General features: G+C 35.6%; 1 non-coding gene across 1 annotated transcript; it reads right to left on the bottom strand.

Moving 5' to 3' along the window:
- Positions 1-1,476: 1,476 nt before the first annotated feature.
- On the bottom strand, positions 1,477-1,549 carry TRNAT-CGU (transfer RNA threonine (anticodon CGU)). The gene has a single exon. It is a non-coding gene; the product is annotated as a tRNA-Thr (tRNA).
- Between the last annotated feature and the right edge of the window lie 6,875 nt (positions 1,550-8,424).

The following is an 8,424-nucleotide window of genomic DNA, read 5'->3' as shown; positions in this document are numbered from 1 at the left end:
GAAAACAGTATAGCTAGCAGTTCCTTATTTGAAGTAGTTATTTTTGTAGGGAGAATTTAAATAGTTATTTTTTTTAAGGTTTAAAGCATGTATTCAGAATATTTCTGGACCTGAATGAAGATAAAAGACTTTCCCTGGTTTTCACAAAGAGGAATACAACAAAAATTTGGCATTTTGAGTTGTTTTTAAGAGTATTTAATGCACTAATACACTACGTATATCCTCAATTTTTATATACCGGAAAACAAATGCACACGCAAAGCGCATCCCTCAAAGTACACGTGCGCTATCTGTTGGTGCTAGTTCAGGATATTCCTATTGTTATGCTGTTAGAGAGAGAAACTCACCAAGTTTTTTTTTAATAATAAACGCCTGCGCTTAGTTGCAATGATTTATCGCTAGGTGGCAATAGTTATCAATAGTGGCAAAATAATGTTTACTAAAGTAAGCATTCGTTTTGTGTGTTGGAATATGCAAGGACCTCGTCAAAGATTTGAAGTAGACGGTTTTGCCGACTTGCTCATCTTTAGGCTAGCAATGAAGCAACTTTTCATGTCTCCGGAAACGTTAATTGGCACAATGTGCGCATATGAAGGACTGAAAACTCCCGCGCAGTTCTAGAGCATGTGTGAAACTCACCTTAGGTGAATGTCTTCTGTGCGATTTCGAAAGAGAAGGTGTATGGACCATTTTTCTTTGTAGAGCCCACCGTCACTGGAATGATTTACTTGGACATGTTACAAAATTGGCTTACTGAAGACAGCAATGATTTCATCTTTCAACAAGATGGATGTCCATGTCACTACCACAGCAACGTGCGAGAGTATCTCAATCAAAATTTTCAACAAGATGGATCGGTCGCACAGGACGAGAAAATGACGCGTTAATGAAGTGGCCACCACGATCACCGGATTTAACTCCGTGTGATTTTTTCTTGTGGGGATTTTTGAAGGATATTGTCTATGTGGCTCCGCTAATCTCCAGGAGCTTCGCCACCGGATTAAAGCCTACCGTGGTTCTGGTCAACAGTGACATGCTGAAGCGTGTACGGGACGAGATGGATTACCACATGGATGTATGCCGTATTAGCAAAGGTGAACACATTAAGCATCTGTGAGATATGTAAAAAAACTTGGAAGTTTCTCTTTATTTTAGTGTAAAATAATTTGTTATCCATTGTGTAGTTTAGTAGTTATGAATTTTTTTAATGTTTCACGGACTTAAAAATAGCTCTGCATAAGAACACATAGCACTAAATATAAAAATAGCTAATAGTAATACAGAAACAATATAATAATAATAATAATAATAATAATAATAATAATAATAATAATAATAATAATAACAAAATGAAAATAAATTTAGTTACATGTAATTCTAAGAGTCAAACATTTACAATTTATTATGGATTTATTAATTTGTCCTACAGAATAATATCTGTAATATTGACAATTAATATTTGAGGAGAAAAATTCTCTCCGGCGCCGGGGATCGAACCCGGGTTCTTGTTTTTACGTAACAAGCGCTCTGACCATTGAGCTACGCCGAATTCAACCCACAACACGGATCGAATTCTTCTCCTTCAGAGTTTCCCTTTAGGGTCTGACTCCAAGTTAGGCATGTTGACTAATATGTCCAATGTCAACTGCCATTATACTAGGAGCACACTCAGCTGAGTGACTTGTTTGGCCGGGATTCCGCAGTTAAGTGCACAGTAATCTGTATAGGCATATGCACTGCTAGCTATGAGAATATTAAAGATTTATTAATTTGTCATACAGAATAATATCTGTAATATTGACAATTAATATTTGACAAGTTAATAAATCTATAATATTCTCATAGCTGCAGTGCATATGTCTGTACAGATTACTGTGCACTTAACTGCGGAATCCCGGCCAAATAAGTCACTCAGCTGAGTCGAGCCGTTCTTATTTCCGGCGTGGCCACGCCTTCTCGACTTTTGGCGCGACGAAGGTAGGCAATAGCGGTGTTGCTAAATCTCTGTCAAGCCAATAGTGAACGAACGCAGTTCTAATAGCTGGTTGTCGAACAATTAGTCGGTAGTGCAGTGTTATTGTTGTTAGTGCTGAGGTTTGAGCATCGTAATGCCGCGGAGGAGTCGGAAGACCATCAATTCGCAAAGCAGAGAAATGATTCTTAGCGTTAGAGATTATTTCGAAAATGAACGTGAAAATAAGGGTAGTTTATTGCCTTTAATGCAAGAGGTGCAAAGAACAGCTGATGCGTGTGATGTGAACAAGTTCACGGTTTCTCAAATAACGACAGAGAAGTACGGACAATCCGGCAAAGAAGAAAATAAACTGAGTAATATGGCGGCGGCAGGTACCAACAATGGTTGTAAGCGATCTAGGCGTAGCACCTCTAAATTGAACAATACCGGTAGGCAAGGTCCTTCGTGTAATTTTTTTATGTAGCAATAACTTATCATGACAAAATTTCTAATACTAACATATTTTACTTAATTTACAGGTTGTGTGGTTTTAGTTATTCATTCACATAAAAAATGTTTATTTATTATATTTTACAGCTTTCTCCCATTTTAATAATTTCTAATATTGTTTCTGTATTTACGAAAATCGTTATTTCAAATGGTCGGAAAAACCAATTATAGTCCAACATGGTAAGTCTTCTGTGTCCTGGGATGCTAGGATCAACAATAACAATAATATACAATATTATGTATTCATATATTACTAATTATTTATCGTAGGAAATAATTTTTCGTTCGATGTTTAAGACTAGACATGTGCTACAACTTCGTTAAGAGTACAAGCACAGTCTAAAACATACAGTCGCGCAACTCATACGTATAAAATATGCCAACATTTGACAGCTGGCGCGACAGTAGCCCTCTAGCGGCAGGCAAGCTAAAGTGTGCACACGACATATGATAACACATCAGAAAACGGGTTTTGCATAATTTATTTTATATTTTTATGCTATACATTAAGTGTATATGGTTCTTATTAATTTTACTTTAGAATCCTACAAGAATTTCACACGCAGTTAATTTACAAGTTTCAGAAGTTGGGAATAAACGTAATTCTTTCTGCTCCTTACAACTGAATCATGGCCCTGATCACGTATCATGGTTTGAAATAATATAATTGTTTGTACGTGGACGGTTTAATTCAATTCATTCCTAAATATATTTATGAACCATTGAAACTCTATATTTCCTGTGAGAAGAGTCAAAATTGTAGGGCATATCTCGTAGGGTACATCGCGTGGTGAACTCCTCTCCCTATTTCCTGAGAAATTAACTGTTTTCCATACAGCAAATTGGGGTAAACTCGGCCGCTGAGGTAAACTTAAAAATAAAAAAGGGGAAGATTTAAACCTTAATTTGACAGACATTGATTTATGAAGTTCATTATTTTTTCATTTTTTTATTATTATTATTTTGAGTCGCTAATAGTGCTGATATTATGGCTTAAATTTTTATGGAAAGTTTACCGCATTTTACATTACATTTTCAGTTTTCACAAATAAACTTAATTTTAACTTACCGTACCTATATAACACGTAATTTTCATGCACTTACTGTTATTATGACGTAGGTGAGAACAAATGAATACACAATTTTGTTGAAAAAATTATAACTTCAATTAACTCAGAAAATGTAGGCCTAATTTTATTTTCAGAGCAGAAGTGGTGTAAGTCAAAAATGGGTAATGAGGGTTAAAGTAAACATTCTGTAAAATACAGGGCAAAGTAGCAGTTAATAGCACGAAGGATATATTAATTGCTACTTTGCGTTATATTTTACAGAATTTTTACTTTAAACCTGATTACCTAATTTTGACTTATACCACTTCTGCTCTGAACGGCTCAAATAATCACTGGTAATGTAAAATCAACACCAATAACAGTCATGCAAATTATTACAGAAAACATTGCTTTTATATTAAATTTAAAAAGGCTCTTTTATTTCTTGAGAACCTAATACGTCTGTCACATGAATCTACACCAACACATCAGAAATTTATCGACACAGTCTGGATTTATTCAAGAAGTGAATATTTTGCAAAAGGATTATAATACGCTATGAATTCTTGAAAAATTAACACCATAATCCCTACTTGAATGCAATATAACATTCAACTTTTGAAAAATATAAAGAAAAAAACACGAATACAAAAATTATGGAATTACTTGCATTAAAAACTGTAGATACATTATCTAAAATCGGAATGGTTACACATTTACACATGATCTCTGCAAAACAATAATATACTGTAACAGGTATTTACTTTGTTTTTATTTAAACTCTCCTTCCTGACATACAAATATGTAACTGATAACTAATAAATGTTTTATAGAACACAATACGTAGGCTACCTACAGCGTGGATTATAGGTTATGACTGAGTTATGATTTTCTCTTAGTCTTTAGGGAATCTGAAGAACGACAAATTCGGAGATTTAAACTTGTTGTTACTGCAATTTTCGTCATTGCACACATTGCCTTTATTGCGACGCATGATTAAAACGTTATTATAACATCTCGCATCCCTTTAAAGCACGTGCTGGCTGTATCAACCCTATGACCAGTGCCTTGCCTGCCGCTTGAGCGCTAGTGTCGTGAATGTTGACAAAAAAAGTGTTGAAGTTGCGCGACTGTATATATTAGACTGTGGTACAAAGGTAGACATGACAACACAGTAATATCCACCGTGAGCGAGAAGCGGTATGTCGTCTGCATAACCTTGACGACAACCACTGCCAGTGAAGCAGCGTGTCAGCTGACCAGAAGCTGTCGTGTGATTTGCTGCCGGAAACAAGAACGGTTCGACTTTTTTTGTAGTAGGCTATAATGACAGTTGACATTGGACATAGAGAAAGTCAACATATATGCCTAACATGGAGTCAGCCCGTAAAGGGAAACAATGAAGGAGGAGAATTCGATCCGGTGCTGTGGATTGAATTCGGCGTAGCTCAGTGGTCAGAGCGCTTGATACGTAGAACCAAGGACCCGGGTTCGATCCCCGGCGCCGGAGCGAATTTTTCTCCTCAGATATTGATTGTCAATATTACAGATATTATTCTGTATGACAAATTAATAAATCTATAAGAATTATTATATTTTACGTACATCATTCCTTCATAACATTTCCAAAGGAATATCTACTGGGCCAGTTGCTTTGCCATTCTTTCCTACTGTTAACAGACACTTCACATTCTCTTTCCCGTATAAATTGACTCGTAGATAATGAATTAATGAATATGAACAAAATCCTACGACGTTTTAAAACGTGTATTTCAGTAAAAATTTCGAAATCGACTTTTTTTAAGCAAACATTGTAACTCAGATAACCTTGCAGGCCGGTGTTGGTGCGACACATCGCTCCACATGTTGAATACAAAATGCATAAAAATGCACACGTGCTGTCACGAAGCTGCGTAAACACCTCAATATCTTATCTAGCACGCGCCAGACAGATTACCAGCCGGAGTTGGGGAAATCGCATCCAAATCGAAGGATACAAGGCGAGATGGCGAATCATATACATGCACCTCTCTGTCCTATGCTCACGTGATCCCATGGAATAAAGAAGTTCCGGTCTGGACTCACGCGATAGTTTCTGTTATGTGATCCATTATTAAAACAATGCGTAATAAAGTTCAAAGTGATTGAGATGCTAGTCTATAAACTCTAAAGTGGGGGTTCGATTCCCATGTGGTCATGATTTCCCTCCATTGATATAATATTTACCGTTGCACTATGATGGTCTGCGGTGGCTGATTGGTCAGATCTTCCGCCTGTTACGCAGGCGATCCTGGTTTGAGTCCCGGTCAGGCGAACTTGTGGCGATCAAGGTCATAGTTGAGGTTTTTCTCGGGGTTCCCCGTTCCTCCATATTAGACATCTTGTTTTAAAATTTCAAATATGTATGAAATTATTAATAAGTAATTCTGACGGTAATAAATCCATATATATTTGAAATTTCATTAATTATACTTATCGGACCCAACATGCCTTTGAAATGATCTTGTTTTAGCCAAGATATCAAGAATTACAAATTAACAAATAATAAAATCGTTAGGAACATACTTTTGGAAAGTAAGAGGAAAACGAATGTGGGAAATAAATAAGTTAAAAGACATGTAAAATAAATTTTAAAATGTACAGTATGTGCATATAATGTAAGAAGGTCTACCTATGTGTGTGTATACAAATACACTGTATATATGTATATAAGCCACCGGCGTAGCTCTGTCGGCTAAGGCGCTTGCCGTAGCGAAGTCGATAGTGAGTGTAGAAAGTATAATGAACATTGCCTCGGTAATTATTTTGTGAAAGAGCATGAAAACAAAGTTATTTGTGTTATTTGCAACGATGTCGTAGCTGTAATGAAGGAATATAATAATTAAAATACATTAGCAGACAAAACACACTCATTTTTTGACCATTACACTCTTACTACGTCATACTACTTTTGACCAATAAAACGGTACGAAAGGACGTATTTCAACCAATCATGGCTGCTTATCGCACAATTTTATCGCGTCCCTAGCATTTGTTTAATTTTATCGCGTCCCTAGCATTTGTTTCTTAGTTTGCCAACATTTGAAACTGCGCTGGTCTGGACGTAAAAAAAAAAAAAAAAATATATATATATATATATATATATATATATATATATATAAAATTACAAACCACTCCAGTCGATGCACAGCAGTTTCAAATATGACTCGCATTGGCATTCAAGAACAAGAATTAATAAAAATCACTGATCTTACCTATGCATCTTCTGAAATCCGATTTACAAATAAATGAAGAGCATCATTCGGAAATCCTGAATAAGAGGCTTAAATCAACGAGTTCCACTTCTATTACGCACACGTCCAAAATAACATCAATTGAACCACCAACCACATTCAAATTTGAAAATTGTACATTCAATAATTATTCCTTTTAAAATTATCCATTCGGAAATCCTGAATAAGTTGAATGCACCATGTAGGCCTAAATCAACGAATTCCACTTCTATTACGCACACGTCCAATATAACATCAATTGAACCACCAACCACATTCAAATTTGAAAATTGTACATTCAATAATTATTCCTTTTAAAATTATTCATGTTTATTTTTTATGTCATCGTCGTTAATTAAAACTTTTCTAACACTTGTGTACAGTATATCAGTTAGGTTATGTTATAGCTTCTGCTATGTGATATTATGGATAGTCACGTATCAGAGATTGTTTAATATTAAGATTTATTGAAAATCATCTGTCAAGTGACGTTTATTACTGGGATTCGGATAATTGAAGTGGAATGTTGCATTTTAATAAAAATGAAACTGAATTAACAAAGCCTTCTTGACTAGTAACATTGCCATCGTGTATAATAGATCGAGAACTTCTCGACGAGAAGGCATTGCTCACTACTGCCATCTAGCATGCATCTAGCGTGATATTTGTAATATTGAGATGGTACAATAATACATTTAAAGACAGTTGTATTTTCGTAAGTCAATTAATATTTTATTGTATTGGAGTACTTCGTTACTTCTAATCTTTATATACTTTCTTCTAATCGTGTAATAGTCAATTAAATCCCACTCGAGTTTTGATTTTCTCTAGATAAATCAAAAGGTCTAGTGAGATTACTGTTGATAAATTCAACGGAAAGGAACGTGAAAAGCAAGCTCGGGGTTTGATCTCAACATATGCATGTGAACAACCATTTTCGAAAATGAAAATTCAGAAATCAAGATATTTTTAGTTAGTTATTTAACGACGCTGTATCAACTACGAGGTCATTTAGCGTCGATGGTGAGATTGGTGATAGCGAGATGGTATTTGGCGAGATGGGGCCGAGGATTCGCCATCGATTACCTGGCATTCACCTTACGGTTGGGGGAAACCTCGGAAAAAATTCAACTAGGTAATAAGCCTAATGAGCCCAAGCGGGGATCGAACCCGCACCCGAGCGCAACTTCAAACCGGCAGGCAAGAGCCTTAACCGACTGATCCACGCCGGTGGCTGAAGTCAAGATTAAGATCAAGCTTAAATGATGAGTATCTCCAAGACGTAGTAGCCTACTTCTGAGCTACAGAGAGCAGAGACCGGATATCGACAATTTATTATCTTCAAAACACCAGTTCCACACTTCTCATTAGGTGAGTAATTATGCATGCCCTTTTATTTAAATATTTTTAAAAATTAAGTATTCCAAATTTTATAAAATTAATTAATTAATTTAATTATAGTCTGTTTTGTCGTAATATTAACAAAAAATTACACCTGCGTTTTTTAAATACACTCAGGGACAAAAAAACCGGACACTTTAATATTTGCTGGTATTTTGCAAAACATTATCTTCTCATACAATATTATGGTAGCCGTCTGTTGTTATGGAGACGTGTATACATTGTTGATTGTTTTTTG

This window comes from Periplaneta americana, chromosome 5 (genome assembly GCF_040183065.1).
Source record: "Periplaneta americana isolate PAMFEO1 chromosome 5, P.americana_PAMFEO1_priV1, whole genome shotgun sequence".
Lineage (NCBI taxonomy): Eukaryota > Metazoa > Arthropoda > Insecta > Blattodea > Blattidae > Periplaneta > Periplaneta americana.
This window is presented reverse-complemented; position numbering and strand designations above follow the sequence as displayed.